Genomic DNA, 18,089 nt, shown 5'->3' on the forward strand with positions numbered 1-18,089 from the left:
ATTCACGATCAGGTCACTGGATTTTTCAGTTAACCTAATCCTTCCAGCCGCACTATGGCCCTTGGGTGGACTCAGTCTCTAACAGAAATGAGTACCAGGAATCTTCCTGGGGGGAAAGGGCGGCCGGCGCGTAAGGCTGGCAACCTCACCGCCATCTGATAGCCTCGACGTCTCACAACCCTATGGGCCACCACGGCCTGTTACAGGGACAGCTTTACCTTTTACATTTTAAACCTGTTGGAAGACACCCACTTGGAAGACCGAGACTGAAGTGGAGGACAGAGAGCATTAAGAGTGATATTAGGGAAGTCGGCTCTGAGAACGGAAGTTTCATGGAACTGGCTGAAGATCATGTTGGAGGCGTTGAATCTTAGGTTAGCGTGAGTTGGTCAGTTTGCTTTCACAGGAAAAGCCGGGCGCGCGGCGTCACCACGTCCATGGGTCCACAATCACGAACCTGCTGACGGATCGCCACAAAGTATAGGGGGCAGGTGGCAGCGCTTCTCAGTCGCATTTGGGGGCAGTCAGGTTCGATTCTTGGCTGGGACACGGACTGTCTTGACAGACGTTTATCTTTGTTTTCCGGGATAGTACCTTGAAATAGGATACAACCGCCTTCTTACTAATTCATTATTCACTAATTGTCTCACCAATCGACACTACATAGTCTGAGCTACAGTCAACGTCATTACGTAGTGCGTAAATAAACCAGAACGGCTTATCGTTGGGCTTACAATGACCATGCTACAAACGGATTATCCCACTCTGTATTTCCTTTAAACGTCCTTTAAGAATAAGACGAAAATGGGGGTCCCGTGGGGAACGCTACAACGAATTATTATAGAGGTATGTCGTCTGGGATGTCACATAAGCTGTTGAATGTCAACTGGAGGAAGATGTCGCTTGCTCTGCTTACCGTCTGCGTCGAGCTGGTTTCTTGCTTGGATTCAGGGAGGGGCAATATGTTCGCCTGAAACGTCGGTTGATTTTCACCGGATTACACGGCGTTATATCCCAAAAGATAGAACAATTCATAAACACGGCTCTGAAAACTTCAAACACAAAAATTGGTTGGACATAATAATAATAATAACTCTAACAAGAATTAAACTCTTTTTTTTTTCAGTCTCTTCGCATTCCGTACAACCGTATTCTCTTATTGCGAAAAATAATTATAAGTACAAAAATGCATACTTTTATTTCTTTATTATGAAAAATAATTGTAAATACAAAAACGTCTTTGACAGTGCCCACCTGCTAGTGCCATCTAGCGACCGACAAATGAAATTGACTGCATCTGCGTCACACTGCACACTGCGCATGCGCCAATACTCGCACCATTCCCACGTTTATTGTACTTTATGCAGAGGCTATTGTCTGCTGGGATGTGGCGCCATAGAGTCTGTTACATTACCAAGGGCTCGGAGGAACTTATACATTCAGACTACACGATGTCACACACTACAGGGGTCCGCTATGAGAGTCTCAATCTGTAGACATGCCCATAACATGTTTCCGTACACAACGCAGTGCACTCGTTACAGAATCAAATGGCAAATACAGCGGACCCCAAGCGATTCGCAGGCCACATGTTGTACGTCGAAGGTGGCAGGTCAGACGGCGGTGCAATAAAGCTGGTCTTGGAGACGTCTGTTGTGAGGATGCGAACTGGATCTGGGTGCCTCAAGATGTGGTCACATGGCGTGCTTTTATCGCGATGGCGATGGACTTCTTTCTTAACGCCTTATTACCCCCTGACAAGCCAGTAAAACAACACGTATTGACGAGGGCTGAGCGAGAAATGCGGGTATGGATGCCATGCGCGAGTTCGCAACTGTCACTACGCATGCGTGTCTGTGTGTGTCTGTGTGGGCTTGCTGAGAGCCGTGTTAACATTAGCTGCAAGCCGTTAGTCACGAAGGTCTCTCAGGAATGTGCCATGTCCTCACCTGTTTCCCATTCATCCCCCGGGCCACCCTCGGAGACTCTGCAGTACACACACCACCAAAATTGATACGCAACAGAATGGCCTTACAGCGTCAGGAGCCACTTCAGTGCTGTCACGCATATACACGTACTTCAGTACTCCGATACGTGCATTATCACACAGTGAAACTATGTTTCTCAAAGTAATGAGCAACAATTTTTTTGTAAAGTAACATGCTTTATTATTGAAAACAAAATACACCACCTCAATCTACAGACCTTTCTTTATTTTTCCGCATAATCGCCACTTCTTTGTACACATTTCTTCCAGCGTTCTGGGAGTTTGAAAATTCCCCTTCTGTAAAATTCCGTTCCAGCCATCCGAAGACACTGACGCACTGCTTTCTGAATTGCCTCCCNACCCCTCTGCACCCCAGAAGACTGTCCCCATCACCTTCACTGATGGCACTGTCTTTGCCTTCTTTTTTGATGGCGAATGCAAATGGTGCCATTCCATACTCTGCCGTTTCGTTTCAGGAGCGAAATGGTGAAACCAGCTTTCGTCACCTGTCACAATACAGGGAAAAAAATCATCGCCTTCGTGTCGATATCTCTGCGGCAGTTCTGAGGTGATGGCTTTTCGCTGACCTTTGTGGTCTTCGGTCAATAACCGCGGTACCCAACGGGCACAAACTTTCCTATAGCCCAAGCTTTCAGTCATCTCCTGTACTGCACTGTGCCCCATTCCAAGTTTTCGGACTATTGTGTCCACAGTCACACGCCTGTCATCTTGAATGATCTCATCCACTCTTTCCTTGTTGTGTTCATTTGAGGCTGTTCGAGGACGACCGCTACGAGGCTCATCTTCGATGCTGGTGTTCCCATCTTTAAAATGTTTCACCCATCTTCGAACACTGCTCGCACCCATGCACACACTTCCATAAGCACGCTGAAGTCTCTGGTGACTTTCTGCAGCAGGGATTTCCTCTTTCACAAGAAATTCGATGACAGCACGCTGGCGAAACGACATATCGTTGTCGGCCATTATGTTAGGAGTGATACTGGTCACGTGATGCAAGCTATTGACGTCACAAGACACTCAAGGTTAACACAACAGCTGGTTCCGCCTACCACCATACTCTCTTTCGTCTGCTGTTCCCAGGTTGCATGCAAAAAGAAAGTTGCTCATGACTTTCGGTACGACCTACGTACATACAAAACAAATTAACAAATTGATAATTGTTTAATGAAACTTTAAAATATAAGGATTTAATTTAGGACAACTGATGTAATTTTCTTTTTGTTTTTTCATGTTAAATTCTAATCACTCAAAAGTCGGGGTTCCCTTTATAATTCCGGGTAATTGGTTACTTCTATATTGTTACGCAATTTTTTATTTATATAGCTAAAGAAAGTTTGTGATTATGATGTCTCTTCAAACGTAGTAACTAACAAAAAATAAAGCTATCCCCGTAACAGGCCGTGAAGGGCCATAGGGTTGTGAGCTGCAAACAACATCAAGCTTATTGTTACAGGAACCGAGCGCAGAACGGAATTGGTGTCAAAGCCACAGTAACATTAACACCCGATAAGGACGGACACTCAAGAAACAGGCTGGCTGGCCCTTCCACTCATGTAATTTCATTAGAAGCATCTTGATTTGTGGCATTGTCTCTGCGTTGTTCCGGCTGCCTGTTTCTCGAAAGGTAAGGTAAATTACACACACACAAGCTGAGTCCTTACCTGGGCTGGTATCAAGAATTAGTTTTGTCTGACAAATTTTACGAGGCAATTCATCAGCGTATAATGGCCCGGAAAGGCAGGCCCATGGTGCAGAGGTGCGGCGCGGGGAAGGACTGGCAAACAGACCGCTTGTATATATCTTGCTGCCAGTATGATACCTACCCCGAGGTGCGAAAGACCCAGAGCCCAGGCGTGCACCGGTCGCCCCTTCTTCAGAGTCGAGTGTCTGGAAATAACACACGAAATTACTTCAGTCTTTATACGAATCTGCCTTGGTGAAACATTAATCTTACCGGTCACTAACGTGTCTGTCAAATCAACAGCGGAAATGTGTGTCCGTTTATTCGCACCTTATTTAGTGACACTGTCAATATCCCAGCGTCCGATTGTACGCTGAATGTGATGTGGACGGAAATGACTGTTGCGTAACAGAGGCGCAATTCCACTCAGTATTTCCCTGGAGCTGTGAAAAAGCTGTAAGAATAAGAGATGACGGCCTGAGTGCCGAACCAAGCAACTTACTCCATTTCTTATGATACGACAAAATTAAATGTAACACACTTTTAATATGAATTTGATTTGTTTCATTTTGGTCGGTCACACTAACAGTTACAATTATATTATTATTTGATATGACAACTGTTGTGACAGTGGTTTCAAAAAATGTGTTTGGTGCCTCTGAAGATGATCAAATTGATTGAAACATGTAAGGCTAGTGAATCTTTTATAATTATAATTGACACTTTTAATACTTTGGTTTGTTTACTTGTAAACAACAGGGAGCTGTACTGCACAGGGTGAAAACGCCCATAAACGGAGCCATATCGTACTTCAGTACAAAGAGCAGCAGACATGCTGACATTAGTCAAACTCGGGCAACGGTGTCGTATCCTCGACATGAAGGACCATCTGCGTTTCTGCGTATATCTCGAGCGTGACTCGCTAAATATTGTACAGTGTAGAGCCGTTACTATGCAACGACCGCGAGGTAAGCAAATATACCAGATCTGTTTCTAGGTAACGGCTCGGTAAACACGTTGCCGCGGTAATGGATACGCATGCAACAATAGAGATATTGTTGGAAACTGTGTTTTCTACTCCGTCCATGCACAAGGGTTATAAGGAGCATAGCTGAAGCAAGAATACTTCAATCCCGTGTGGAGGCGGGGTCGAATACCTCCACCAAAGCCCTGCGAGTAGTAGGAGGCGACGAGAAGGGAACCCAGGGCCTCGAGGTATAACTGAGTCAACCTGTTCCTGAGGGATGTAAATACGGAGACCCAGCCTCTACGTTTGGGGGTCTCGAATTGAAGACAGTAAAATATGGTCATAACTCCCGTGAGACTCGGAGCCGTGAATGACTGCGCTGGCGAGGGTCAGCAGCAATTGAAAATGTCAGAGAGGACGTTACATAAGGACTATAACAGCAAATGTTCAGCTGAAAATAAATATTTTTCTTGGGTCTCAACGGGCTTGCCGCCAAGACGAACTGATTGGCGGTAAACCTCCAGTCGTAAAGTAGGCTAACTTTTACTCCGATTCTGACTAAGAATAGTTCAGTTGGAAGGGAACTGTCGTTCTGGGAGGACTTGAGCATGGAAGCAGAGGAATAGCTATTGTTAGAAGCCGTTATCAGGAAACGCGTAGTGAAGATACTGCCGGCTGGAAAAGGTTTAGCGTGTGATTTGTAGAGTGTGGAAGATGGCGCTGTGATTAAGTGTAATTACGAGTTGTGTGGTAAAGTGGTCAATAAATCCAATATCCAATGCAAAACCCCGTCGAGAATCGCATTCGTACACGTGACGATATTTTTGGGAGCGCAAAGAATTTCGAACAGAAACTGGAGAGAAAAATGAAGCGCGCATTTTGTGTCCAATGCGTTTTTCCAAAAGTCTTAGGGTTTTTTGAGATCTGTACACAAAAGTAAACATTAAATAATGTTATAGCTCGAGAACCATTTGATTGATTTAGACAAAATTTAATATTGTCACGTGTTCGGGGTTCCGTGACTAATAATTACGGGTCCTGGATTGAATGATTGGTTTCATTAACGCCTTCTTCTACAATCGCTCTTAATTACAATCAATTATAACAGCTCACAATGAATGTCTGCCTAAGACTCGCTCCATTCCTTGCTGGACTACGAGTGTCTTCTCTTCCACTGTGACTGACTTGGTTCTGATTTACGAATCGGTCACTTCTAAAGCTTCCGCTGTCTGCTGGTTAGCGCTCCACAGCTGAACACTAAACCCTCTTACGAATGCCGCATGAGGACTCACTTTCGAATCGCTAAGGACGAAAGAAGAATGAACACCTCCCGAATCGAGTCGAGTCCTATCTTACGACCGACTGTCAGTCGGCCAATTTGTCTTGGAACAAAGCACCCATCTGGGGCTTATGGTCAGATTTTTATTACTGTCCGACATTTGCTGGTTTGTTGATGTGGGGCGCTTTCCCTGACGAGAGGACGGGTCTGTCGTTTACAATTGCTGCTGGCCCTCGCCACCTCAGGCATTCTCGGGTCTGAGTCCCGTCGGATTCGCAAACCTATTTTACTGTCTCAGATTCGAGACTTCCCTTTTTTGTCGCCTCCTACGACTCGCAGGGCTACGGTGGAGGTATTCGACACCGCCTCCACGCGGGAAATACTTCCCGAATTAAAGTCAAAGTCAAAATCAAAGTCACATCGCGACTGACGATCAGTAAGTCAGTCTCGGTGTCGAGCCCAATCTGGGGCTCATGACCAGATATTTATTACTGTTTGACAGTTTCGGTCTTGTTTTTGTGTGGCGTCCTCTCTGACGAGAGGACGGGTCTGTCTTTTGTCAGAGTGTTCCCGAATCAATTACGTGACGCCCCTTTATAACTTCGGGGAGTACCGAATATAAGTCATCACCCCCCACAGTTCCTCTTTTATTCTGTGTTTATCCGTTGTTGCGGAAACGTGTGTTTATCTCGTAGCAACGTCCTGGTCTTCACGAGTTTGCAATTTTCAGTTTTCGTATCCCTGGAAGCCGTGTTCCGTAACCAGATGGTTTCCAAGAATCAATCTCTCCGCGGCGACGCATCTGTCAATTTATTTCCTACAAACGGCCCGCATGTCACAATATTTTCAATTTTAAGCACGAAGTTGATGCTGACAAAACTCCCTGACAAATGCCAGTATTTCTTTATATGTATATTTCCTGTTTTCACACTTAGCTCCAACTAATACGCAGCTGTAGCCACATGCTCACGCAAGTTCCTCGCTCGCGGATTTTTCTACCCTGAAGATGGAGGCAATATGTTCCTTCGAAACATCGATTCAAACAAGAGTATAACAGTGTAAGTTTTGAGGTTTTCACGGCGATGACAATGAAGAAAGTTGTCTTCTGGGTTTAGGCACCGTGTATTCTTCGTTTTGGCCAAAACGAAGAATACACGGTGCCTAAACCCAGAAGACAACTTTCTTCAAGAGTATAACAGGCTTAAATTTGGCTGTTTTCAAGCTTACGACCGTTCAAGTGTCTAAGTTTCCGCTGTAGCATAAGATCTGTAAGTTAGGCATGATCTGCTCTGTAAAGCCTGTACTGACAGAGAACTTGTGTGCACTACAGAAGGAAGAATATTCAATAACATGATCTATGTATGAAATGAGACAGACCCATCCTCTCGTGAGAGAGGATGTTACATAAGGACTATGACCGCAAAAGTCCAGTTGAAAAAACCTCTGGTCATGGGTCTCAAGGGGCTTGACACCAAGACAAACTAATTGGGGGTAAACCGGCAGTCGCAAAGTAACTATGACTTTGACTTTGAGTTGAGAGTTGCAGTTGTAAGAAGTAAGAAGCTGATAGCTGAGGCCGGGGACAGTTCGGGAACCCAGAGGAAGGAGAACGTCTGCCGTTGAAAGCCGCCACCAAGTAACGGCTAATGAAGACTGAGAAGACTTCATGTGTGCTATAGTTACAGTGATCTTTAGGGTGTGTAACTCAGTGAGGCTGTCGTAGTTATTTATATTTACGAGTGTAAGTGTCCAATAAATCCGATTATCAATCCAAACCCGTCTGTAATCACTAATTATGTGACAATATTTTATCGACTCTTGCTCTGGGCGCCATCTGTGTGACGTAGTGAGCGCTCGGCATGGCTGTGGTGATGATGTCCAATATAATGGCCGAAATATGTAAAGGAAAACTTACACATATTGAACTAGTTACACCAGACGGGCGTCAGGTCTTGATTTCAAACAGTCAAGAATCCGAAACCACGGACAGAGGAAGCGCGCCGCACTAATTACGATAAATTGATATCCAAGCATGCGACTAAGCCAGATGTTGGTGGCAGAACGAATTACAGTGGAACCTCGCTTAACGAGCATAACCCGTTCCGGAATCTTACTCGTAATGCGAACACTCGTTAAGCGAAACAATTCTTCCCATATAAATTAATGTAAAATACGATAATGCGTTTAATGCCGAAAAAAAAAATACTCAAAAAATTTTATGTACGTGTATAACGTTTATTCAAAGAAAATTACATATACATTATACAACCTCTTTAGTACATCCGTCACAACACAACTAATATCAAGATCAGACCATTTTCGACCCTGCTACATGTTTGAGCTATTGATAGCCATCATCAGGCAAACACATGATTTACACACATATACACACCACTGAACCGCAGGACCAACAAAACTGTATACAATATTATTAAAATATATAAAAAACGCTTGATGTAAAAAATACAATAAATCAAGTTATATAAAACAGAAGTGTGATATAAAATAAGAATAAAATTCTTTTGGTGTTTTTACATCAACGNCGTATATAAAAAACGCTTGATATAAAAAATACAATAAATCAAGTTTAGTCGCTGGTTTGTGATTATTTTTGTTTCGTTCCCACGGAAAAGTTGGAATATTCATACTTATGGGTATATAAAATTGTGTATGAGGCTCTTAATGTAGATGTAGTAAAGTAAATTATAATATTAGTCAGTGCCTCATCTCACAAAGTATTGTCCGTACTGTAGGAAATGTAAACAACGGCTCGTTGTTTTGTGTGACGGCACCCTCTTCATTTTTAGCCAATTTTCCTTATTTGAAAAATAAAAGTAGGCTTATGAGATCACAGTGCTGTCTATATGACTGTGCCTGAACCGATCTTTAATAAACTTGGTACGTATATCATGACAACTGAGCCCATATCAACGGCGTACTTCATAAATCCTTCCCATAAGCCTATGTCTGTATGTACGTATATCCACCCCTCGTTGCTAGGTAACGTTTCGGTAAAAACGTTACCGCGGCAGCGAATACATACGCAACGATAAAACATTATTGGGCGCGTCATTTCCTATGCAGTCCGTTTCGTATCGACGATAAATATGCGCCAATTTCTTCCCAGAACTTCTTGTGTGTATTATGAGATAACCTTGCTGTCTGTCCTTGTGTCGCCCTCTATTTTTTATTTTTCTGTGCGGTCCGTGTCGTATCAAAGGAAAGTAGGTGATTAGTCCCCCCTCCCCCCAAATATAGTATCTCTCGCCACTTTCTGTCTCTTTCTCTGTCTCTCGTTGTCAGAACTTGCATACTTATACGGTACTAAGCCCCTGTGATTTGCAGCCACCATAACACTGGTGGTTGTTTGGAAGCATAACAATCAGGCGAACAGGTAATATTTTACACGAAGTTGTCACCCCCACCACACACACAGACTATTGGCTGTGGAACTTAACGACCTCTATCACTTCACAATTTCCGATTTCGTATCTCGCGCCAACCAGACTGTTGCGTCATTTTTCACAAAATGTTGCTGTAACAATTTCCCGTCCTTTACGAGCCCACTTCTATACGAAATTTCAGGACGCAGAGTTTGAGGCTCACACAGACGCAGTTAAGAAGAGTTATATCTTCCGCGATGTGTTGAAAGTCGACCGACGTTTCGGAGGAACATGTCTCTATCTTGAGGGTTGAAGAATAAGCCAAACAAGGGATCACGATAAAGCCAGTACCAAGATGAGCTTTTGAATGACGCGCCTTCGTAATTTAATTACTATAAAGTGCATTATAGACCTCGCAATAAAGTTAAAAATGAAATAATCGTCGCGTGTTGGAGTGACTGTAGAGGGGGTTTTGATTGGTAATTGGATTTCTTGGCCTCTTAAATAATTCGTGACTACAATTTACAAATCACTTATCACAGAAAGACTAGTGTTCTCAGTCACTGTCTTCAATGCGCTGCTTGGTAGCGGCTTCCAGCAGCGGACGTTCCTCTGCCCCGGGCTCATGTCTTCGCAGGCGGCCATCTTACACCAACCTCCTACTCTTCTAACTGCCGTCTCAAGACTGTCCGTGATGGTAGTTGGTACGCGTTATATGGCCTCGGCACGGACGGCACCGAAAACACCGCTTCTAACAGTTACTTCACTGTTGCGTGCTACACAGCCGTTACCTAGCCGTTGCTGTTTCTCTGGCTCTACAGTTATTGCCTTGAACAAATACACCACAGTACCTTCAGGAAAATAACGTACACCTTCTAACCACCAAGGAAAAAAAAAAGCATCATTGTTATTGATCGTTTAAGGGTAAAATGTGTTGGATCTTTTAAATTTATTACGTTGTAACTGGATATTATTTTTTAGATCTGATGGTTTGTGCTGTGTTTGGTGATGTTGGTTCTGGTGTCTGGAGACAGGGACTACCTCTATCGATTTGGCCCAACTGAGTAGGATTTACCTGAGGACAGAGGCAGAGTCCAGTCTTCGAAACATCGTATTTGAATGAAAAACAAGACGGCGGGTAATGTCCAAAAAATAAATAACTTTATTATTATATCGTTACAGACTAGCATAATTTATAATATTGTCACGTGTACGGGTGACGATTAGACAGGTTTTAGATTGGATTTATTGACGCCTTATACATTCACACACCGGGACTACAGGCAATACAGCACTGTCGCTAATATACACACTTTACAACTGACCTAATCCTTCCAACCCCACTATGGCCCTGGGGTCGACTCAGCCTCTTAACAGAAATGAGTACCAGGAATCTTCCTGGGGGTTAAAGGCCGGCCGGCCGGCGCGTAAAGCCGACCTCACCGCCGTCTGTGAGCCGATTGTCTAGAAAATGTTGGAGCATCGACGTCTCACAACCATATGGGCCTCCACGGCCTGTTACAGGGATAATTTTTAATGCTAGTGGTGTGGGACTAAGTCCCTTGTACTGCGGCCACTTCTGGCCTATTGTACCAGCCCCANATTAATGTAAAATACGATAATGCGTTTAATGCCGAAAAAAAAAATACTAAAAAAATTTTATGTACGTGTATAACGTTTATTCAAAGAAAATTACATATACATTATACAACCTCTTTAGTACATCCGTCACAACACAACTAATATCAAGATCAGACCATTTTCGACCCTGCTACATGTTTGAGCTATTGATAGCCATCATCAGGCAAACACATGATTTACACACATATACACACCACTGAACCGCAGGACCAACAAAACTGTATACAATATTATTAAAATATATAAAAAACGCTTGATGTAAAAAATACAATAAATCAAGTTATATAAAACAGAAGTGTGATATAAAATAAGAATAAAATTCTTTTGGTGTTTTTACATCAACGTGTTAGTCGCTGGTTTGTGATTATTTTTGTTTCGTTCCCACGGAAAAGTTGGAATATTCATACTTATGGGTATATAAAATTGTGTATGAGGCTCTTAATGTAGATGTAGTAAAGTAAATTATAATATTAGTCAGTGCCTCATCTCACAAAGTATTGTCCGTACTGTAGGAAATGTAAACAACGGCTCGTTGTTTTGTGTGACGGCACCCTCTTCATTTTTAGCCAATTTTCCTTATTTGAAAAATAAAAGTAGGCTTATGAGATCACAGTGCTGTCTATATGACTGTGCCTGAACCGATCTTTAATAAACTTGGTACGTATATCATGACAACTGAGCCCATATCAACGGCGTACTTCATAAATCCTTCCCATAAGCCTATGTCTGTATGTACGTATATCCACCCCTCGTTGCTAGGTAACGTTTCGGTAAAAACGTTACCGCGGCAGCGAATACATACGCAACGATAAAACATTATTGGGCGCGTCATTTCCTATGCAGTCCGTTTCGTATCGACGATAAATATGCGCCAATTTCTTCCCAGAACTTCTTGTGTGTATTATGAGATAACCTTGCTGTCTGTCCTTGTGTCGCCCTCTATTTTTTATTTTTCTGTGCGGTCCGTGTCGTATCAAAGGAAAGTAGGTGATTAGTCCCCCCTCCCCCCAAATATAGTATCTCTCGCCACTTTCTGTCTCTTTCTCTGTCTCTCGTTGTCAGAACTTGCATACTTATACGGTACTAAGCCCCTGTGATTTGCAGCCACCATAACACTGGTGGTTGTTTGGAAGCATAACAATCAGGCGAACAGGTAATATTTTACACGAAGTTGTCACCCCCACCACACACACAGACTATTGGCTGTGGAACTTAACGACCTCTATCACTTCACAATTTCCGATTTCGTATCTCGCGCCAACCAGACTGTTGCGTCATTTTTCACAAAATGTTGCTGTAACAATTTCCCGTCCTTTACGAGCCCACTTCTATACGAAATTTCAGGACGCAGAGTTTGAGGCTCACACAGACGCAGTTAAGAAGAGTTATATCTTCCGCGATGTGTTGAAAGTCGACCGACGTTTCGGAGGAACATGTCTCTATCTTGAGGGTTGAAGAATAAGCCAAACAAGGGATCACGATAAAGCCAGTACCAAGATGAGCTTTTGAATGACGCGCCTTCGTAATTTAATTACTATAAAGTGCATTATAGACCTCGCAATAAAGTTAAAAATGAAATAATCGTCGCGTGTTGGAGTGACTGTAGAGGGGGTTTTGATTGGTAATTGGATTTCTTGGCCTCTTAAATAATTCGTGACTACAATTTACAAATCACTTATCACAGAAAGACTAGTGTTCTCAGTCACTGTCTTCAATGCGCTGCTTGGTAGCGGCTTCCAGCAGCGGACGTTCCTCTGCCCCGGGCTCATGTCTTCGCAGGCGGCCATCTTACACCAACCTCCTACTCTTCTAACTGCCGTCTCAAGACTGTCCGTGATGGTAGTTGGTACGCGTTATATGGCCTCGGCACGGACGGCACCGAAAACACCGCTTCTAACAGTTACTTCACTGTTGCGTGCTACACAGCCGTTACCTAGCCGTTGCTGTTTCTCTGGCTCTACAGTTATTGCCTTGAACAAATACACCACAGTACCTTCAGGAAAATAACGTACACCTTCTAACCACCAAGGAAAAAAAAAAGCATCATTGTTATTGATCGTTTAAGGGTAAAATGTGTTGGATCTTTTAAATTTATTACGTTGTAACTGGATATTATTTTTTAGATCTGATGGTTTGTGCTGTGTTTGGTGATGTTGGTTCTGGTGTCTGGAGACAGGGACTACCTCTATCGATTTGGCCCAACTGAGTAGGATTTACCTGAGGACAGAGGCAGAGTCCAGTCTTCGAAACATCGTATTTGAATGAAAAACAAGACGGCGGGTAATGTCCAAAAAATAAATAACTTTATTATTATATCGTTACAGACTAGCATAATTTATAATATTGTCACGTGTACGGGTGACGATTAGACAGGTTTTAGATTGGATTTATTGACGCCTTATACATTCACACACCGGGACTACAGGCAATACAGCACTGTCGCTAATATACACACTTTACAACTGACCTAATCCTTCCAACCCCACTATGGCCCTGGGGTCGACTCAGCCTCTTAACAGAAATGAGTACCAGGAATCTTCCTGGGGGTTAAAGGCCGGCCGGCCGGCGCGTAAAGCCGACCTCACCGCCGTCTGTGAGCCGATTGTCTAGAAAATGTTGGAGCATCGACGTCTCACAACCATATGGGCCTCCACGGCCTGTTACAGGGATAATTTTTAATGCTAGTGGTGTGGGACTAAGTCCCTTGTACTGCGGCCACTTCTGGCCTATTGTACCAGCCCCAAATGATAGGTGAGTGTGATTGTGGAGCAATTGGTGGAATGAAGATTGGCAGGGGAAACAGATGTACTCGGAGAAAACCTGCCCCAGCGCCACTTTGCCCACCACAAATCCCACTTGACCAGACCCGGGATCTAACCCGGGCCGCCACGGTGGGAAGCCAGCGACTAACCACTTGAGCTATGGCGCGGCCTGTTACAGGGATAGCTTTACCTATTTCTTTTTTACAGGGGACAACTTTACCTTTTACATATATTCTTGGAATTTCGTCTGTTGATTCCGGCCAGCAAATATGTACACTTCGTTCGGTTGCTTTGTGCAGTATCCAGCAGCGCGAGACGCCGTGAAGACTGTGCTCTGTGCCTCTCTTTTTTGTCTAACAGAGGCAGAGGTGAGAGGTTGGTGCCACGATAGCAAATATGCAGACACATGCGTCCCCACCGAGCCCCCACAGCACAACTCTCTCTGAGACTCACGTATTAGCCTATCTGATTAACGAACGCAGCTATTCAGAGCAACACCATTCATCTTCCGTACGAAACACGACGTAATACTGCACAACGGCCCGTGCGTGGGGAATCTATACATTCCACGCGCCAGATCGTTGTTGGCCTGATCGACTTCTCGTACTTTCTGCACCGCTGGAAGTTGAGGCGTTTGTTACGGCTGCCTGCACGCATTATAGGAAGTTCGTGGAAGAATCCATGGAGCTTACAGCCCTGTAAATCTGGCAAGGCTAAGAGAACACGCTCCATGGATGTGTGATTGAGTCTTCGCTTATAAAATGAAGCTGTAAACTAGCAAAATTACGATCCCAATGTCCTTTTATAGGATCTGAACCGCCTTGAGATGTCAGGGACTGGACAGAGACCACAAGGACACTGGGAATCCTAAGCAGGACTCAAACAGGCAAAGTGACTCATACAAAGACCTTCTACCAGACCAACTGAGGAACTAGTTACGGTGGATGACAGGACTACTTACAGGACACAGTCACCTAAAAGGACACCCTTTCAAAATGGGACTGTCAGACAGTCGTGTCTGCGAAAGGTGCCTAGCAAGAGATGGATCAGCCATACGCACATGTCCTATGCGAGTGTGAGGCTACCGCTTGCTTAATGGTCCGTCATATGGCTCACTGTTTCACGGAATCAGACGACTGTCATGGCGCCCCTGTAAGCAGAATCCTGCGCTTCAGTCGAAGTGTGGGAGTGCTGAAGGGCTGAAATAGAGGATCCTGCACAGTAGAGCACTGAAAGTCGCGGTGCAGTTAGGCCCACCACTTATGTATATATATGTAATCGGCTCACGGATGGCGGTGAGGTCAGCCTTACGTCCCAACCGCCCTTTACTACCAGAAAGACTGATGGTAGTCATTTCTGTTAGAGGCTGTTAGGGCCATAGTGCGCTTGGAAGGATTTTCCAACTTAAGCATTAAGTAATTAAGTACTACTCCATGAAGGCGTATGGGATAGTGGATGTATAGAACCACGTATTCTTAACCTCGGCACTAGTTGGATGTGACAGGTCAGCTTCACGCCTCGGCAGCTTTACCCCCAGTACCCACTGGATAGGAGGCTTGGTGGGTCCCAGAACCGGTCTAGCTGATGTAGAGAGGATAAAAATCTCGTCCCTGCCGGGACTCGAACTCAGAACCCTCGGCCGTCTAGCCTGTAATAATTCGCTATACCGACTGCGCTATGTAGACTGTATCTGGTATGAGCTGAATAACGGTCTTTATGTAAACTTCCCGCTATAAAGGCTTAAATTGAAAGCGCTTCGGAAACTAAATGTGGGCATGTAGCGGTAAGGACCAAAGTCTGCTGCGGTGCACGCCTATGTCAGCCTGGGTAGTTCACAGATCACTTAAGCGCGGATAATCGGTGCCTGCGCAGGGCAAGTTGCGCAACGTGAGATGGAGCGAGTGTAGGCGCGACATGGTGGTGACACAGGTGACGACAAGGCTCCACACATAGGTCCTGCGACTGTACATCTCTGCAGCACGTCTAGCTGGTTGTGGTCTCTTGTTTTGTTTCGTTTTCCTCTGGTTTCTGTTCGTGTTCTAAGGAAGACGTGACGAGTTTCAGTTATGACGCGGCGACCGGGTGATGGATGGACGCTCCTGCTGTTGGGTGTCACGTTATTATCCCCCGCGGACGGTCGAGTCTCGACGGGGCTACTTACCTGCGGCGGGGGTTGTCCATAACAAATTAAAAAAATAGCCGTGTTTGTTAATCCAATAATCACGGTGTACGCCTGTTTGTACTGCCTAACAACTGTGACGGATTATATAACAAAAAAGCGCAATAGCAGTTACAAGAACTAACGGAAAGCCCGTTCAGAGTTCAACGGGGAAATCTTACAACTTCCGTCATTAACCTCCACAGAAAACCCCTACCACTGATATTATAGCCCTCGAGGAACACATTGGAATAACTCCACACTGAAATGGCTCACCGTTCAGAAACATTTTCTGAGCTACACAGGTTTACAAAAAAGAAAAACTAAAGCTATCCCTGTAACAGGACATGGAGGCCCATAGGGTTGTGAAACATCGAGGCTTCCACCTTTTCTAGACGATCGGTTCATAAATGGCGGTAAGGTTGTCAACTTTACGCTCCGGCCGCCCTTTACCCCCAGGAAGATTGCTGGTACTCATTTCTGTTAGAGGCTGAATCGACTCCAAGTACACACTGCGACTGGAAGGATTAGTTGAATTGAAAAATCCAGTGATCTCATCGGGAATGGAATCCGCGACCTTCCGGCTTGTAGCATATGCCTCAACCAACTGCGCTACCGCGTGACCCACAAGTTTACATAGCACACTCTAAGTAAGAACATGTTAACAGATCCCCGAATTACTGTTTTTGTTTTTTTGTTTTCGTTTTGGACTTTGTTCATCGTCTGCTATTCTAACAAATCCAGAGAACACAACGTTTCGGAAAGTGGATGTTTCCGTCCTCAGGTGAGGGTGAGACATGTACTCTGTTGGGTCCGTTAGAAATTGCTAACGTCAATCACTCGATCAGTGACTGACGTTTTAGCTGAGGATCGAAATAGATCCGGTTTCCGAAACATCGTGTTCTCTAGTTTTGCTAGAATATACTACGATGAACCAAATCCAAAAACCCAGTAATTCGGAGTGTCATACCATCGTCAGAACCCCTTCGGAATATATTTTAACAGCTGAAGTAATGAGTTAAGAAAGAAACATTAATTATGCTAATTCCTGTGTATCATATCAGTCTGTTTCTACATTATTGTAATATTTACATTGCTGGAAAAGTAAGAGCACTGTTAGCGAAACACACACATACAGCTACGCTTATCGGGTTAGTGCGACTAAGTCTTGGGAAGCAGTTACTTGCAGTGAGAACACAGGCAATGATGGGGTGGGTGCACAGAATGCATGAGCTGCGATGTGGATTGTAGCTATCCCAACTTCTACTGTAGGCACTTTCCGAACCACAGGTGTGGGCCAGACCGGCAGCCGGGTCTCTTACTGCGGTCGCTAAGGAAAGTGGACTTTGAAGTCTGCCCGCTCTGCTCCGGTCGAGATAGACTCTTGTGATTGGCTCGCTTGCAATTCAGTCACTGGTCTGTTCCCTTTTCCAACTAGCCGAATCAATTGCATTAAAGCTCATAATGACTTTTCTGCTATTTAGAATCTGTCGGCATTCATGTCACTTTATTTCGGACTGCCTTTGGACTGGATTCTTCGCACCGAAGATGCTGAGGCCCTTGCACCACGTCAGGAGTCCCAGCCTTGGTCCAAGTACATACATGTATGTAGACGCTATATACAGCGCACAGAGGGCCTCTGTGAGCCCAGGCTTTGCTAAGCAGATCATGACATCTCTTAACATACTATGACATGTAGACTCACATCCAAGTAAAACCTGTGTAAACAGGCGACAGTACGACAGCCGTTACTAGGGAACAGCTCTGTGGACACGTTAATATGCAATGATGAAAGCAGTGTTTTCTGTGCGGTACGTGTCGGGGTTATATAACGTAGACCGGCTGCGATTACGAGAGAGTCTCGAGATGGAAGTTAGAAGAGTATGGGGTTGTTGTGAGATGGCCACCAGCCGGCGACGACGCGAACTTGGGAGCAGAGCAACGTCCAAAGTTGAGTCAGTTGAGAGCTACAGTTGTAGGAAGTGAGAAGCTGGCAGCTGAGGCCGGGGACAGTTCGGGAACCCAAAGGAAGGGGAGCGTTCGCAGCTACCAAGCAACGGCTAGTGAACACCGAGAAGACTTTATGTGTGCTGTAGTCACAGTGATCTTTGGAGTGTGTAACTTAGTCAGAATGTCGTAGTTATTTTTGTTACGTTCTGCAATATATCCGATTACCAATCAAAACACCGTGTATAGTCCCTCAATTCGAC

The sequence above is a fragment of the Cryptotermes secundus genome, unplaced genomic scaffold, assembly GCF_002891405.2.
Source record: "Cryptotermes secundus unplaced genomic scaffold, Csec_1.0 scaffold330, whole genome shotgun sequence".
Lineage (NCBI taxonomy): Eukaryota > Metazoa > Arthropoda > Insecta > Blattodea > Kalotermitidae > Cryptotermes > Cryptotermes secundus.